This window comes from Pygocentrus nattereri, chromosome 2, assembly GCF_015220715.1.
Source record: "Pygocentrus nattereri isolate fPygNat1 chromosome 2, fPygNat1.pri, whole genome shotgun sequence".
Lineage (NCBI taxonomy): Eukaryota > Metazoa > Chordata > Actinopteri > Characiformes > Serrasalmidae > Pygocentrus > Pygocentrus nattereri.
The window spans coordinates 40567488-40585806 of record NC_051212.1 but is presented as its reverse complement, the minus strand read 5'-3'; positions in this window follow the sequence as shown (position 1 = coordinate 40585806).

Here is an 18319-nt window from a genome sequence, read left to right as displayed (position 1 = left end):
AATTTATGGAATTCCCCTAGCATGTGCACATGCATAAATCGCTTGCTTTAAGATCAATCGTTTGCATGCAGTCTGTCATTATAAAAACAAGAACTAGTTTTCCAAATGAGAACTACAATGGTCAGCAAAACATGTCCAACGTCCAAAGAGTTTTGTGGAGAACAACTAAAAATGTCCAAAGCGGTGGTCTGCTTTGAATATTTACATGAGATGAGTGCTGGTTTCCTAGTCTGGCTTTTCTCAGCTCTTGTCTTTCTCACCTTCCTCCCTTCCTCCCTCATGTGTAGCATCTCTTTATCCATATCTCAATTTCTTGAACTGTGGCTTTTGATCTTCCCCTGTTGCATGTTACAGCACCTAAAAAAAATCCAACTTTTATATTATCTCAAATATAGTTTAGATAACAATTTATCAAATTTGGAACATTCATGTCGAAACTGCTGTAACTGGCACAATCCAATTAAAATGTACAATTGTATTGTACAATTATCTAATTAACTTATACAAATAATCTAATTAACTTATACAAATGTTGGTAAAGCAGAGTAGACATCTGGGATTAACACTGCATAGAATGATAGCAAAGAAGAGGGACAGATACGGATGCCAGTACAGCCACTGTATCATCATGGGAGGGCTGCATCTCAGCCACCTTTAAACCTCCACTGCCAGAAATAACCCAGAAAATCAGAAGAAAGTAACATACCTATGATTACTTCTTTGAGAAGCAAGTTTTGAAACCCGGCCATTCCATTTATGCCCCTCCAGTTAAGATGCTTTACCAGTGAGTTGGTCACTGTGCATCTCATCTCACTGTGACTCTTCAAACTGTGTCTTTCACATTAAAACCACCCTGGAGTCCTAAAGTAGTGATCTGTGAATACAAACAGAAAGTAGTTCTCATTAAACCAAATAAAGGAATCAACTTCAAAAACATAGGGATCTTCCTGGTTGTATTACAAACCATACGCATCCACCCCTGGAAAACTATTAATGAAAAAGGTTACATAAGTAATATCACTACATGCACACCAACCTCCCCAAGTAAGAAAAAGAACTTCTGACATAAGAGCAAAATATCATCTTTGGATTGCAGTTTTGTTAGCAGTTCCTCTAGTTTATGTGTAAAATGCTTACAATTTTATGACTGACCAGGTGATGGTTTTCTGTTCAATAAACCAGGGAAATGAGAGGACACTAGAGTCATTGACTCATTGTCCATGGATTTCCATAAATAAAAACTGACGCAAAACATGATATACTTTACCCTTTATTGGCACTCTCAAATAATGCACTTGAAATTGCATCATGAAAGGGAACACCAAGCTAGAAAGATGTAAAAATGTAACGAGCACCTCTCCTCTTTGCCCTTACATTTTCTCGTCTTCTGTGCTCAATTTAAAATAAGAAAAGATTCTAATGTTTTAGTCCAGATTGCATTTTCATAGATTTTCACCTGTCAAACCAGGTGAATAACAATCAGGACAACAAAATGCTCTGTATGAAGGGCTTTAATGAAGCACGGCCAAGAGTTTGCAGCTATTTTTTCATTAGCAGATGAGGCGAAGCAGAGCAATATATCCACTGGTTTTGCTTACTATATCTTCATGCATGACCTATTAATAAGTGTTTAATGGCCAAGTCCTTTGGTTTATTAGTTTAAATAGTTGATAATTCATGAATCGTCAGCTTAAGTTAGCTTTTTATTTTAAATGTCAGTTCCACCTTAAACAGTGCATCAGTAACCAGTAAGTAATTTGTATGCATTTAGGCACCAGACTGTAACTGCTGCACCATCTAAGGTGGAACAGAAAAAAAAATAGTGGTGGATGAAAGGGGGAATAGGCCCACTATTCCAGTAGGTTCCATGTAGAGATATTTTCTACAACCCCAATTCCAATGAAGTTGGGACATTGTGTAAAACATAAATAAAACCAGAATATGATGATTTTCAAATCCTTTTCAACCTGTATTCAAATGAATACACTACAAAGACAAGATATTTAATGTTCAAACGGATCACGGGTCACGCCAGCATGTCCTGGGTCTTCCCCGGGGTCTCCTCCCGGTTGGACTTGCCTGTGACACCTCCCGAGGGAGGCATCCAGGAGGCATCCTAACCAGATGCCCAAACCACCTCAGCTGGCTCCTCTCGACGTGGAGGAGCCGTGGCTCTGAGTCCCTCCTGAATGACTGAACTTCTCACCCTATCTCTAAGGGAGAGTCCAGACACCCTGCGGAGGAAACTCATTTCGGCCGCTTGTATTTCGGTCATTACCCAAAGCTCATGACCATAGGTGAGGGTGGGAACGTAGATTTCTTTACCACAACAGACCGGTAAAGAGCCCGCATCACTGCTGACGCAGCACCAATTCGCCTGTCAATCTGCCTCTCCATGGATCACCACCTTATCGTAGTGGAGGGGTTTGCGTGCTTGAATGATCCTAGGAGCTATGTTGTCTGGAGCAAAAGCTCCTAGTAGGGTCTCCCAAGGCAAACTGGTCCTAGGTGACAGGTCAGACAAAGTGTGATCCAAAAATACCCTTATAAAAATAAGAAAACAGGACTTGTGTACCCTGCCCGGATTAGGGTCACCAGGGCCCCACCCTCGTATCAGGCCTGGGGGAAGGGCATGCCAGCGAGCGTCTGGTGGCTGGGCATTTACTCATGGTGCCCGGTCGGGCCCAGCCCGAAGGAGCTACATGAGTCCCCCTTCCATCGACCCACCACCGATGGGAGGGGCAGTAGTAGGGGTTCGGTGCTTTGTGGATCGGGCAGTGGCCGAAGGCATGGGCCTTGGCGTTCTGATCCTCAGTTGCTGAAACTAGCTTTTGGAACTTGGAATGTTACCTCACTGGTGGGGAAGGAGCCTGAGTTGGTGCGTGAGGTTGAGAGATACCAGCTAGATATAGTCGGGCTCACCTCAACACACAGCTTGGGCTCTGGGTCCAATCTTGTTCTTTCTGGAGTTGCCCATGGTGAGAGGCGGCAGGCAGGTGTAGCCCCTCGACTCGATGCCTGTATGTTTGGGTTTTCTCCAGTGGACGAGAGGGTAGCTTCCCTACACCTTCAGGTTGGGGAACGGGTCCTGACTGTTGTCTGTGCTTATACACCAAACAGCAGTTCAGAGTACCCAGCCTTCATAGAATCCTTGGGAGGGGTGCTTGAAAGTGCTCCTCCTGGAGACTCTATTGTCCTACTGGGGGACTTCAATGCTCACGTGGGCAATGACAGTGAGACCTGGAGGGGTGTGATTGGGAGGAATGGCCTCTCTGATCTGAACCTGAGTGGTGTTCAGTTTTTGGACTTCTGTGCAAACCACAGTTTGTCCATCATGAACACCATGTTCGAACACAAGTATGTCCATAAGTGCACATGCCACCAGGACCCCAGGAAAAAAGAGTTAAAACAGCAACTTTATGATGCTGGTGTCAGCCCTGGACCTACAACAATGTGCTCAGAGTTTACGGAGGGTATACAACTCTGAGCAGTAGCTTCACTTAAAACTATTTAATCAAGCCAATGTATTCATCAGTAGTAGAACAACAGTATAATATAGAACAGTATATGATTATATATCTTACAAACCAAATAAAGAGTCAACATTAAATACAGGAATAATTGAAAACTATGATACAATGTACTACTTTCAATTGGATAGTCTTTTAACAATAGACCACATGATGTGTCATTCATTTTGTTGTCTTTGTATTGTATTGCATAACCTGAAGCTGGAGAGCTGGCAGACAGCTTAGGGAAGATAGCAGCTACCTACATTTCCAATTATATCCACTTCATGGACTTAACCAATAAGAATGTTGCTCTGGGGAAACTTGCCTTTTTTCCAAGTAAATATGACAACACAATGTAGAATAAGGGGTAGATCGCTATTGTTGGAGCAAAACATTGTATCTATAGATTTGACTTAAACTAAATCTATCTATATTTACGGTCAGTCTGTGGAACCAGACTTTTTTCCAAGTCGTTCTGGGACATTTATTTTGGTCTATTTCTCATGAAATTTCGACACAATAAAAGAATAGAGATACAAGGATTTGTTTCAACAGTAACAACATGCTAATGCACTACAATAATTTTTTGTGATCAAATGTTTTTAAGAGCTCCAATGTAATAAGCTTATACAGTAAGCAACAAAATGATTTTTTTTTAAACAGGCACAGTCTGAATGAAGCCAAAACCCTTCAAATCTGGTCACTCATGGACCTAAAATTGTTTGATGTCTTTTTTTCAGTTTTGATTTAGAAAATATAGTGCTGGAGACTAAGGCCTGCACAGTATTTTTATGAACAGATGATGTCTTGAATTCGGTAAAGATTGCCAACTCTGAGATAAAGGAAATGCAGTGCTGGGACTAAGGCCTGCACTGCATGTTTTGGTGCAGTTAACTTTATGAGATTAGTAGTTCATAATACTTTTGTTCTCTTAACTACTCATTTTGTTTTATTTATTGCAGAAACAACCATGCTTGTTCAGAAAAGGCATTTAATTTTATAGACAGTTTATAATTTAGCTAATCAGCTAAAACACTACACTTTTTGAGACTCACTTGTATCTAAGTTTTTTTTTATTGTAGTTTAAATCACTACACATTTGGTTGCATTTCAAAAGTTTTCTGCCATTTACATGCTACAATTATCTTGTTCTTCTTTCTGCTGCTCCATTTAGGGGTCGCCACAGCGGATCATCTGCCTCCATCTTGCCCTATCCATTGCCTCCTCTACTTTCACACCAACCATCTCCATGTCCACCTTGAAAATAGCGGAATAGATGAGTGCCAGGAAGGCCATGTCGGGAGGACAAATTAGCAAAACTGTCAAAGAGACCGTCTACATACAAGTGTTTACATTGTGTAATACCTTTATCAGCCCATAGTGAAAAAGCAGAATCCAAAAGGGGAAACAAATGATTATTATGTAAAGGACTCAGAGAGGAAGCCGAATTAAATTTAAAATGTCGCCTGAATTGATACCAAATTTTTAGTGTGTTAAGAACCACCTGATTATCTGTGTACAGAGAAGGCTTTGTGGGAAAAGAGGAATAAAGTAGAGCAGATAGAGAAGAACCTTTACACGATGAACTTTCTATTTTACACCAAGAGGATCCAGGAGACACTAGCCAGTAACAAAGCTTATGAATATGAACAGACCAATCATAAACTTGAAAATTAGGTAATGCAAGTCCTCCGCTAAGTCTACTTCTCTGCAGCATAATTTTACAGAGCCTAGGTGGTTACCCTCCCCAAATAAAGAAACAAATAATCTGATCTAATGAATCAAAGAAATGTTTTGGTAAAAAGAGAGGAATTGACTGGAATAGAAACAGAAATTTTGGCAAAATGTTCATTTTAATAACATTAATCCTACCAATTAATGACAGGGGAAGGTTACCCCATCTTTGAAAATCAGACGTAACCCTTGAAATAAGAGGAGTAAAATTAGCGGCTGCAAGACCCGATAATGAACGAGTCACATTGATACCTAGATATTTAAACCCAGAATGACTTAATTTAAAAGGCAAATCCAATTGTTGAAGATGACAGGCTGCAACATTAATAGGAAAACACTCACTTTTCGCCAAATTTAATTTATAACCTGAGAAAGTGCCAAAATTCTCCAGAATACTTAAAACAGCAGGGACAGAAGATGTAGGATTAGTTAGATACAGTAACAAGTCATCCGCATATAACGATAATTTATGTTCAGTATCATTACGGACGATTCCTTTGAATAAGGAGGAAGATTTCAGTGTGATAGATAGAGGCTCAATTGCGATGGCAAAAAGAAGAGGTGACAGTGGGCAACCTTGGCGAGTTCCACGACCAAGATTAAAATAATCCGAATAAACATCATTAGTGTGGACACTGGCTTTAGGTGAAGAATAAAGAAGGCGGATCCAAGAAATAAACTTATCACCAAAGCCAAATTTCCTCAAAACAGCAAACAGGTACTCCCACTTGACCCTGTCAAATGCCTTTTCCGCAGCCAAAGAAATTACAATTTCAGGAAGTACATCTGATTGCCTTGAGTAAATTATATTAAAAAGTGTATGAATATTAAAAAACAATTGACGCCCCTTTATGAAACCATTTTGATCCTCAGATATAATACGAGGGAGCACATTCTCCAAACGGGATGCAAGTATTTTAGCCAACACCTTTACATCAGCATTAAGCAGAGATAGTGGTCTATATGAACCACAGGAGGCTGGATCCTTGTCCTGTTTGAGGAGAAGTGCAATGGTGGCCTGTGTCAGAGTTGGTGGTATTTAACCACCTTCCAAGGATTCGTTGAACACAGATAGAAGTAATGGAGCCAAAGCACCAGCGAATGTCTTAAAAAACTCAATTGGAAAGCCGTCGGGGCCAGGGGCTTTGTTAGATTGCATCGCTTTAATTGCATTCAGTACTTCCTCAAGAGAAAGTGGAGAATCCAATTACTTAGCGATATCAACATCAACCACTGGGATTGAAAGACCATCAAGAAAGTTGTCCATTCTAGTGCTATCTATAGGAAATTCTGATTTATATAATGAGGAGTAATAAGATTTAAAGGTAGCATTAATCTCCAAGGCGTCTGTAGTAATGACGTTATGAGCGTTTCTGATACTGGGTATCAAACGTGAAGCGGCCTGGCGCTTCAGCTGATGTGCCAGTAAACGACTTGCCTTGTCACCATGTTCATAATATGTGCTACGACTGCACAATAATAAGCGTTCTGCCTCTTTAGTGGTAATACGGTCGAACTCCGCCTGAGAGTCAATATGCTGTTTAAGTAATTCTGGAGAAGGATTCTACGCAAGATTCCTGATAACAGATGTAAGTTTGTTAATTCTAGCATTATTGTTTTTGTTAGTAAAAGCAGAGTAAGATATGATTTGACCTCTTAGGTAGCATTTAAGTGTCTCCCAAAGCAGTGAGTATGAAACAGATTCAGTTTGATTAAAAGCCAAAAGTCATTAACAGTTTTGAAATAAAATTGCAAAATTCCCTTTCTGCTAACAGAAAGAGTTAAATCTCCAAAGTGATGGTTACGTTTGGCAGTAGAAATTTGAATATCCAATAATAATGGTGAATGATCTGAAATTACAATACTAGTCAATAGAGTTCACACAAGAATTAAGTGCACTGTCAATTAAAAAATAGTCAATTCTAGAAAATGAATGGTGCACTGGAGAAAAAAAGAAACTTTTTAGTAGAGGGGTTACGAGATCCACAAGTCCGTTTTGTTCCATAAAATCTATGAATGATCTAGACATAGCAGATTGAGTTAGATTAAGAGGATTAGAACTATCTAAGGTAGGATTGAAAACAATTTAGATCCCCTCCGAGAATTAAGAGATGTGTACTTAAACAGGGGATATTACTTAATAACTTATTAACAAATTCAACATCATCAAAATTTGGAGCATAGACATTTACCAACAAAACCTTCGTCTGCATGACAGTACCAGCAACTATGAGGTATCGGCCATCTCTATCTGCAATAATATTGGTGGCAGAAAACTGACATTTTTTACTAATTAATATGGCAACGCCCCTAGACTTCGAAATAAAATTTGAATGGAAGACCTGACTTACCCAAGGACAATATAACCTGTGTTGATCTTTGGTGCGAAGGTGAGTCTCCTGTAAAAAAACTACATCAGAAGTTTGTCTTTTTAAATGTGCAAAGACCCTGGATCGTTTAACAGGATTACCCATACCTCTAACATTCCAACTAATAAATCTGAGATGTGTGCCTGACCCAGCTAGCTCAACCAATTAAATAAATTAAACAACAAAAACTCAAATGGTCGCGGTGAGCAGAGACAGACCCTCCCCCCAAGATACCCCCAAACACAAACACACCCAAAGTCTCCATAAACCCAAAAAAGAGAAAAAATATATAAAACAAAAACAAAAAAACAAAGGAGACAGCAGTGTTTCCCACAGTAACGAAACGCTGCTCACACTAGTGTGAAGCAACACTGGGACTACGCAGAAAAAGAAGTGAAAAAGAGAGATAAAAGAAGAGAGAGAGAGAAAGGGACATTCCCACCGATTTTACCACAATACAACATTATGCACTAAGAACGAGTCAATAATGTATTACATTAAAATAGAACCCCTATTTTCAAACCAAGAGATGAACACTTTAACAAGAGGAAATATGTTATACAAAAAGAAACAACAGTGCAAAAATCAAATCAATAAAAGAAACTAATACCTGTATAACCACAATAACACAGTTAACATCAGTGTATCAAAAGGACAGTATAACTTTAACCTCAGAAAAGGTTGGAGTTCACCTAGTGGTCAAAGTTTTAACATACTTGTTGGCTTCTTCCGCTGAAACAAAATCTTTTTCAGTACCGTTATGTGAGATTTGGAGCCACGCTGGATAAATTAGACCAAACCGAACACCATCAATGAGCCACCTTAGCAGTGTAGTCAGGAAAGACCGAAATAGTTAAATCTCCAACTTTAATTTGTCAGAGCTCTCTGGCGCGGCGCAAAATGTCCACACAATCACTGTGATAGTGAAACCTACACACAGTGGCTCGTGGACCTGGCTTGGGTTTGGGTTGGAGGGTTCGATGAGATCGGTCCAATAGTGGCTCCTTTTCCAAACCGAACGCATCTTTTAGCATGACGGCTACAGCAGAATGGTACAGGTGTCAGGGCCCTCTGGCACCCCCACTATCTGAACGTTTTTGCGCCGTGACCTGGACTCCAAATCCTCACATTTATCCTCTAGTTTATTTGCCTGTTCGGTGAGAGACTTTATAGACGCTTTCATATCTGAGACGTCATCGGAGCACACGATGAGCGTGCGCTCCATCTCTCCGACTGTGTTTTTAATGTCAGACACAGTGGCGTCGATAGCAGCTTTATCAGAAGCTAACTGTGTCTTTACCGCGTTCAGGTCCGACTTTATAGAGGACAGGACATCTCAGAGTGTTTCCTGGAGCTCCTTTTTAAAAATCTCTGCGATGTCTTTCCTCAATGAAGCCAGCAGCTCTAATTTGAGAGTAGCGATGTCAGGGCTGGTGTGTGCTGAGGAAACTACAGCAGATACCACTGGCTCACTTGAGGTCGCGGTCGGAGATTGTGCAGTAGGCCGCAATCGAGTCTGAACAGTACTTCGAGTTTTAATATCTTTTGCAGCCATGTCAGACACTGAAAGTTAGGCTTTCCAACAAAAGAAACACAATAAACTTCCGGGGGTAAAATAAAGCAGAAAAAAACGAACTCGAATGTGCAGTTAAATCATAAATATTTACGAAATCGGCAGGAGCGACCAAAACTGCGTCTTACTCCATAGATGTTCGATAGCACCCCCCTCCATGTCCACCTTAACTACATCCATAAACCTTCTCTGAGGTCTACCTCTTCTCCTTCTACCCGGCAGCTCCATCTTCAACATTCTTTGCCCAATATATCCACTATTCCACCTCAACACATGTCCAAACCATCTCAACCTGGCTTTATCTCCAAACTGCTCTACCTTCACTGTCCCTCTGATCTGCTCATTTCTTATCTTGTCCAGCCTTATCACTCCCAACGAAAATCTCAGCATCTTCATCTCTACCACCGCCAGCTCAGCCTCCTGTCTTTTAGACAGAGCCACAGTCTCCAAACCATACATCATAGCAGGACGCACTACTGTCTTGTAAACCTTCCCTTTCACTCTTGCTGCTATCCTTCTGTCACACATCAACCCTGACACCCGTCTCCACCCACTCCATCCTGCCTGCACCCTCTTCTTCACCTCTTTTCTACACTGTCCATTGCTCTGGATGGTTGACCCAAGATATTTGAAGTCATCCACCTTTACGACCTCTACTCCTTGCATCTTCACCTTTCCACCTGCCTCCCTCTCTTTCACACACATGTATTCCGTCTTATCTCTACTGACCTTCATTCCTCTCCTCTCCAGTGCAAACCTCCACCTCTCCAGATTCTCTTCCACCTGCTCTCTACTCTCACCACAGATTACAATGTCATCTGCAAACATCATGGTCCATGGAGCCTCCTGCCTGACCTCATCTGTCAACCTGTCCATCACCATTGCAAACAAGAAGGAGGCTCAAAGCTGATCCCTGATGTAACCCTACCTTCACCTTGAAACCATTTGTCACTCCAACTGCACACCTCATCACTGTCTCACTATCCTCATACATGTCCTGCACCACCCTAACATACTTTTCAGCTACACCTGACTTCCTCATACAGTACCACAGTTCCTCTCTTGGCACCCTATCATATGCCTTCTCTAGATCCAAAAAGACACAATGCAGCTCCTTCTGACCTTCTCTGTACTTCTCTACCAACACTCTCAACGTTAAAAAGTCCACTGCCTTCTCTCCTAAACATCTCCATACCTCCACAGGTATGTCATCTGGACCAACTGCCTTTCCATTTTTCATCCTTTTTAAAGCTGCCCTCACTTCCACCTTACTAATTCTCTGCACTTCCTGATCCACTATCTCTCCCCCCGTTGTCCTCCTCTCTCTCTCTCGTTTTCCTCATTCATTAGTTCTTCAAAGTACTCCTTCCATCTACTCATCACTCTCTGTTCACTCACTAGTACATTTCCCTCTCTATCCTTTATCAGCCTAACCTGCTGTACATCCTTTCCAGCTCTATCTCTCTGTTTAGCCAAATGATACAAGTCCTTTACTCCTTCTTTACTGTCCAGCCTCTCATACAGCTCATCATAGGCCTGAGCCTTTGCCACCATTCTTTTTGCTATGTGACTAGCCTCACAGTACTCCTGTCTACTTCCTTCATCTCTCTGGTTATCCCATTTTTTCTTAGCTGCCTTCTTCTTCTGAATACTCTCCTGGACTTCCTCATTCCACCCCCAACTTTCCTTGTCTTCTTTCCTCTGACCAGACGAAACACATTCTTGCCAGTTTCTCTCACCACCTTAGCTGTAGTTTCCCAGTTCTCAGGTAGCTCCTCACAGCCCCCAAGGTCCTGTTGCAATTTTTCCCTGAACTGCCTGCAACCATCCTCCTCCTTCAGCTTCCACCATCTAATCTTTGGCTCTGTCTTCACTCTCTTCCTCTTCTTTGTTTCTAATCTCATTCTACAGACAACCACCCTATGCTGCCTTGCTACACTTTCCCCTGGCACCACTTTACAATCTCCAATCTCCTTTAGGTGGCATCTCCTGCTAAGGATATAATCCACCTGTGTGCACCTCCCTCCACTCTTGTATGTCACCCTGTGTTCTTCCCTCTTCTGAAAATACGTGTTCACCACAGCCATTTCTATTCTCTTTGCAAAATCTACAACCATCTGACCTTCCGCATTTCTGTCTTTCACACCATACATACCCAGCACCTCTTCATCCCCTCTGTTCCCTTCACCAACATGTCCATTGAAGTGTGCACCAATCACTAATCTCTCCCCTCTAGGGTCACCATCCACCACTTCATCCATCTTACTCCAAAATTCCTCTTTCTCCTCTAACTGACAACAAACCTGTGGCGCATATGAACTGACCACATTCAAAATCACACCATCAACCTCCAACTTCAGGCTCATCCAGAACACTTTTCCCAAGCTGTTCCTTTAGGATTATCCCTACTCCATTTCTCTTCCTCTCTACACCATGATTGAACAGTTTGAATCCACCTCCAATGTTCCTGGCCTTGCTTCCTTTCCATCTGGTGTCCTGGACACACAGAATATCTAGCTTCCTTCTCTCCATCATGTCTGCAAGCTCTCTGCCTTTACCAGTCATTGTCCCTATGTTCCTACTCTAACCTCCAAACTCCTGCCTTTCCTTCTCTCTCGCTGCCATCTAACCCGCCTTCCTCCTCTCCTCTTTGATGGTCTTCGACCTATCGTCCAATTTCCGCCGGCACCCTGCTGGTCAACAGCACCGGAGGCGGTCGTTGTTAACCCGGGCCTCGACCGATCTGGTATGGCAACCATATTTGTGATCTGCATGTTAGTTTTGGCACAAGTTTTACGCCGGATGCCCTTCCTGACGCAACCCTCACCATTTATCCGGGCTTGGGACCGGCACCAGAAGTACACAAAGTCCACCCCTAAAGGCTGGTTTACTCTGGTATTTATAAATACAATAGTGATAACATTGATTCTACAACTGATGTTCCTCATTTCAGACAACTTGTTGAGTCACTGCGATCAGACCTTAGACAAACACTAGTGATTGCTGTTCCAAACTGGCGTAAAACTAAATGGAGGACCCTTAAATATGAGCTTGATCGCCTAGACTGCGATTTGGATTTCTGCAATGTTTCTGCACCTGTACATGTACTCACAGAGAGTAGCTCTAACCCAAGCTCCAGGCAGAACTTTACTTCCAACAGGAAGGATAAGTTATCTGAATGTCACTACTGCCATAAGTTTGGTCATCAGGCCAGACACTGTCGTAAAAAGCAGGCAGGAATACACAAAATAAGTGCAAGGGTGAACGGAACCCCAGCAAGAAATTCCTTTGAGGGAATTTCACAGGGAGTCCCAGCAGGAAACCTTTTTCAGGAGCAGTTATCTTTGATAATCAGAACCATGCAGGGAGTCACAGAGCAGTTGTCTTTGGTAATGAAGGCGATAGAAGGAGTCATAGTTTCGTCTGCTCCTGTTTTTAACTAATTATTCTGATGCCTAAGTTTATCTGGGTGTTGAACTGTTTTTCTGTTGTTATTTAAGCCAGAAGTAAAAGCCCTTTTTTATTTGTTTGTAAGCAATGTACATTAGGGCAAAATAGTTTGTTGTGTGAATTGTTGTGCTGGTGTCCAGTAATGAGGGAAATTGACTACTAAGTGGTTCAATTTTGCCTGATAGAAGCCTTCAGATTAATGTAGTTTTTTTACCCACAACTCTGGGCCTTGTTTTTTTTTAGGTCTATGTAACTACAGTAGGCCTTGAATCAATCCTCATACTACCATTTTAAAAACCACTATACAATCTGCTGGTAACTCAGCTACAGTCCAGACTGGGAACTGGACATGGCTGAACTCAGATGCAAAAGTTGCTCCAGATGATGTTTGAACTAAAGGGGAAAACTTGCATTTCTTTGCCTTGTGACCTAAACACATACTTTGGGTCACACTGGGGTATAAAAAGTTTAATTAGTTTTTCATGGTGGAATTCTAAGTTTGGGAAAAAGCAAAGTAAAAGCAGTTTTTTTTTTCGAAACAGTGCTACTAAGTTAGTGCTGAAGGTATCTGTATGATAGTTTCAGGCCAATGAGGAAACATGGCATCTTAGATGAGAGGCTCCATGTTAAGGTTCTGCTCATAGCTCATGCATCAAATATGAAGAAAAGAAAACACAGATAAATGTTTCCCATTGTAAGGTTGTGTCTGCACCCCAGAATTGAATCCAAGGACAGCTGAAGAGGGGGTGGGTGAAGCACAGAGCCTCAGGGAAGAACCATGGTTTTTAGGCCATTGGGGGCCACTCCTGTAGGTGAAGATTTCAACACACTGTGTGGAACCATACCAGCCCCCTCTGAGGGACAAATAGTGGGGATAGCAGATAACCTAATTCTGAATGAATAACTTCCCAACCCTGATGAACAGTTTACTGCACAAATATTTCATTTTGTGTGTTACAGAAGCCAATGTTCCAGCATGGCACAAACATCTTGACACTGCACACCTAAGCTACGAAGAAGTGCGTGCCTGCTGTTGAAAATGGACTTCCAGGATGATCTGCCCAAGCAACTGCTGTTGCGTAATTTAACTTGCAATGCAACATAATGATGCTGAAGCAAACTGTTCAAGTTTCAAGATCCTACAGACATCTCCAATACACTTCAAGAATATTTTCATTACAAAGTAGCAGAACTAAACAGCCCTAACCATTGACTGCATTAACACTTTGGACACTTTTGGCATAATGTTATGCAGATAGGCATTGTCCTATTCTGTACAGTTATTGCCACTTTGTTTCTGTCTTTGACTCCTCAATGTGCATATGTTTCAACTTGTAGTCATAATACAGTTTTGTGATTTTCCATTAGGGAGAATCAAATGGGGAATTGAGAGAAAATATTCTCAATATATGTTGTTTTCCCTTATGTTATTTTCTTAAGGTCTAAACCATGTTCATTGTAGAGTTTAAGCAAATGGCAGAAAGGTGAAACTGGTCACGCTCTCACCTTGTCTGATCACTTTTGTTTGTATTGAAATGACCCTTTGTCTCAAGACCTTAAGGTGATAACAATCACCCCCCCTTATCTCTACCCCCTACATCTCTACTCATATTCTCCTTCTACAACCCCTCCTTATCCTTCCTCAAACTCCTTTTCCCCCTCCTTCCTCCCCCTTAGTTTTCAATGTATATAAGGTCCTTCCAAAATATTTTTGTCAGACTGGACTGCTGACCAGACTAGAATGGTGACACACTGATGACCAGGCTGTGCCCTTGCATGATCATGCATGTGAATAAGACTAGACTCCTGATCCTCTGATTGACTGTTGATCGACCATGCTATACTGATACTCTGTATGTGGAAATAAACTCCAGTCAATGCTGAAGCGTCAGTCTCCTGACTCTTCTTGTCGAATTTCTAATAAGAGCCTGTAATAAAATGTAAAAGTACAGATTTTAAAGTACTATTTTTATAAGCTGCTCCTTTCATGGAATTAAAAACAGAGAAGTGCATATTTTTATTAATTAATCTGTCAGACAATATTTTCAAGCATGTTAAGTATTTAAGCATTTATTAAAAATCCATTACTTGTAGCACATGAAACCACCAAAGTAACACTGCAGAGTTTGGGAAGACCCCTTTTTGATTGCCTTTATATCTTTCATGTCACGCTCAACCATCACACATCTGCAAGACATTCAAATATCCAAATATGCAAGTTACCACTTTCACAATTATGGACACTCATTTATACAAAAAAAAACCTGCCACTGAATTACCTTGGTGTAAAACAACCTGTAGCCTCATGAGGCTTCTGAAGCAGCTTCTGAAGACAAACTTAGTGTGTCTGTGTAATGGGGAGCGAGGAGGCGGACGTGTAACCCACTCAAAATATTAATAATCAAATAAGTTGTAATCCACTCAAAAAAAAAAAAAAATTATTAACCTCCCCAGAAAATTATAGTAAACTACATTAATTTAAAAAAAAAGAAAAAGAAATAGATGAATAATAATTATAAATAAATAAATAAAAGGAAAAGAATATGGAGGTAGTTTATGCTGTTGCACCGCGCTGCAGCACATGCTCAGTGAGTACGGGGTGAACCCAGCAGATTGGAGGGAGAGTAGAGAGCTCGTCAGCCAAAACACAGTTTTCATCCATATAAACTCACTAATACCCTGATTTTATGCTAGGTAAGCATGTTAAAGTATATTTGGTACAGTATTTTGGAAGTTCCATAACTTTTAAATGGTACTGTTATGCTGTTTTATCAAGGTTGCTAGTGGCAGTGCGGGCTGCTGCTTCGTTGGCTGTAGGCTAAGCTGTTGGTGTTGGTAATTTGTGCAGAAGTTATGTGTTAATGTTAATAATGCACAGTGTTAGTCATAAAATAATGAATATTTCTTGGTTATTGCTAATGCATATATCTGATATATGTGTATTCTTTGGAGAATTTGGTAAATAAGCACACTACAATGTAAGCTAGCGATGTTTTTTTTGTATTTGTTCATATCGCTTTATGCTGTTAACAGTTAAGAGTCTGTACTGTACGATTTATTGTACTAATGTGTTTGGTGATTTAGCTGTACGTTTATTAAGTAGTGTAAAGCAGTTCGGTCGTAAAGTTTTACGCTGTTACACCGCGCTGCAGCACATGCTCAGTGAGTACGGGGTGAACCCAGCAGATTGGAGGGAGAGTAGAGAGCTCGTCAGCCAAAACACAGTTTTCATCCATATAAACTCACTAATACCCTGATTTTATGCTAGATGGGAGAGATCTTGCTCTGTGGGACTACTGTGCTGTGCCTTATGATGATGATCGACTGCTGATGCCATGCAAACAGACCCGTGAGGATTTGTTGCTGTTTTTTTTTCTCTTCAAGATTTTTTTTTTTACCTGCAGGTGAAATTTTTTTTTTGAACAGAAATGCCTAAAGACTATTTTTTTTGTATTTCGGTATAAAGGGACTGTATTAAGGTGAACCCCACCCACATTGACGTTCAATTCATGGCATTTGTACATTGAAAGTAAAACAAAAGTTCCTACCACGGTATGCTTGGGCCTGATATTTCTTTATTCAGACTCTACGGTAGTACATTGCTATCGGACACACATAAAACAAGTTCTCATTAATCCCTTATTGTATATACAAGGTGGTTTAGACCTTGTGTACTAGGTTACATAGTAAAGAGAAAAAAAATTGGCGCCCAATGTGGGGCCCTGAGCATACAGTGTGGGAATTTTAAAAGATCATACGCAGTACAATATTGTTACACATTAATTGTATTGCTAAAAACATTATACAGTCAGTGTTATGGATTTGTGTGATAAATATAATTTTGATACAGAGTTTACAGTAATCCTAAAGGGGGTTAGGACTAACATTACATTAGAGGAGGTACAAAAAGCATTTGCTTCACTGGATAATGTAGTAAAAATCCAGCATATAGACAGTGACATACCAGAAGGGCTCTTATGTCAGTTTGAATATGCAGTGACTCCGATGCTCTTAGATGCTGAACAGCCTCATGGTGGTCCTGGTCCTTGCTGGGAAGTTATACAGTTGGAAGATCATGCATCCTACAAAAGCCCAGAGCACATGCAAAGTATAGGTGATGCTAAGACCCTGGCATTTGTAGAAGATCTGACCACCAACTTCAAGGAACAGTTGCAAGAGCTGGCTACTTGTTACAATGTCAGTCCATCTGCTTTAAGTAGACAGGTTGCAGGAAAAATTTTCAACCTTCAAGGCCATCATGTAAAGCCCTTAACATCCACTCCCAAAGCTGCTACAGACCCCCCACGGAACACTGAAAACGGTAGGGCCACTGCAGAAGGCACAGACTGTGTTCATGATATTAGTGCCCAAGGCACTTCACCCATTCTTGCAGTCCCTGCTGAGGTGCAGAGGGTAGTTGTCGAGCACATTGTCAAGCATGGCCCAGAATTGCACACGCCTACTCAAAGAAAACTGCGGCTGTTTTCAGGTAACTTGCCCAGACCATCAAATGAAGTGGAGTTCAGCATTTGGCGGTTACATGCCAGACAGGTGATAAATGATGAAGGCTTTTCTGTAAATCAGCAGCGGCAGATTTTAATTGACAGTTTGTTACCACCTGCCCTCAATGTAGCTCTCTGTGTGGGTGAAAATGCATCACCAAAGCAGTACATCCGAGAGTTAGAGAATGCCTATGGCAGTGTAACTGATGGTGAAGAATTATACATACAGTTTTTGGAGACTCACCAAAGCAGTGGTGAGAAGGCTTCAGATTATCTGAGGAGACTCCATACTGTCCTTCAGGAAGTGGTGGAAAGGAATGGTATATCCAAAGGAAATACAGATGCTCAGCTAATAAAGCAATTCATTCGAGGCTGCTGGGATGATGCCCTGATAGTTACACTTCGTCTGAAAGAGTCTCTGTGTGACCCATTATCAACAAACACGACTTTCTCTGAGTTGCTTATGAAGATAAGATCTCATGAACAGGAAATTCACTTAAAAGAGATGAGAAAAAAACGATACACAGGGTGTGATTCTGCCAAAGTGCACACTAAAACACATGTGAAGATTGATGCAGTCCAAGCACACAATTCTCCACTTTCGCCTCTTACAAAGGCAGAGTTAGAAGAGAGAGTTAGACATCTTGAAGCAGAGGTAGCAAAGACCAGGTTCCCTACCAAAGGAAGAACAGGCAAGGTGGTCGAGAATGTAAAAGTTGAAAAGGAAATTGAGAAGTTGCCGACAGTAGCCACTCACAGCCAGTCAGACGGACGTCCTAAATCACAGAAATTTTGTTATCGGTGTGGTGAGGACTCTCATATGCTACAACAGTGCAACAACCCTGTGAATGCAGCCTTAGTACAGCAAAAATTGTGTGAGAGGCATACGGCAAGACAACTTCAACATTCATCTGTGTCCTCCAAAGAATTCCCTTTAAACTCATAGGAGCTCCTGCTGAGGAACAGGCAGGAGCTCATGACCAATACAGTTCCTCTTTCTCAAATCACGGCGTGTCCAAGTTTCAGAAGACTGATGACAACTTTGTTCCTGATGGCTTAGTGGGAGAATCCTGTGAAGGTACAGCTTGGCTGGATGAAATTCAGTGCAGTTGTCTTATAGACACTGGTTCACAGGTATCAATTATTGCCCAATCTTTCTATCTGCAACATTTATCCCAT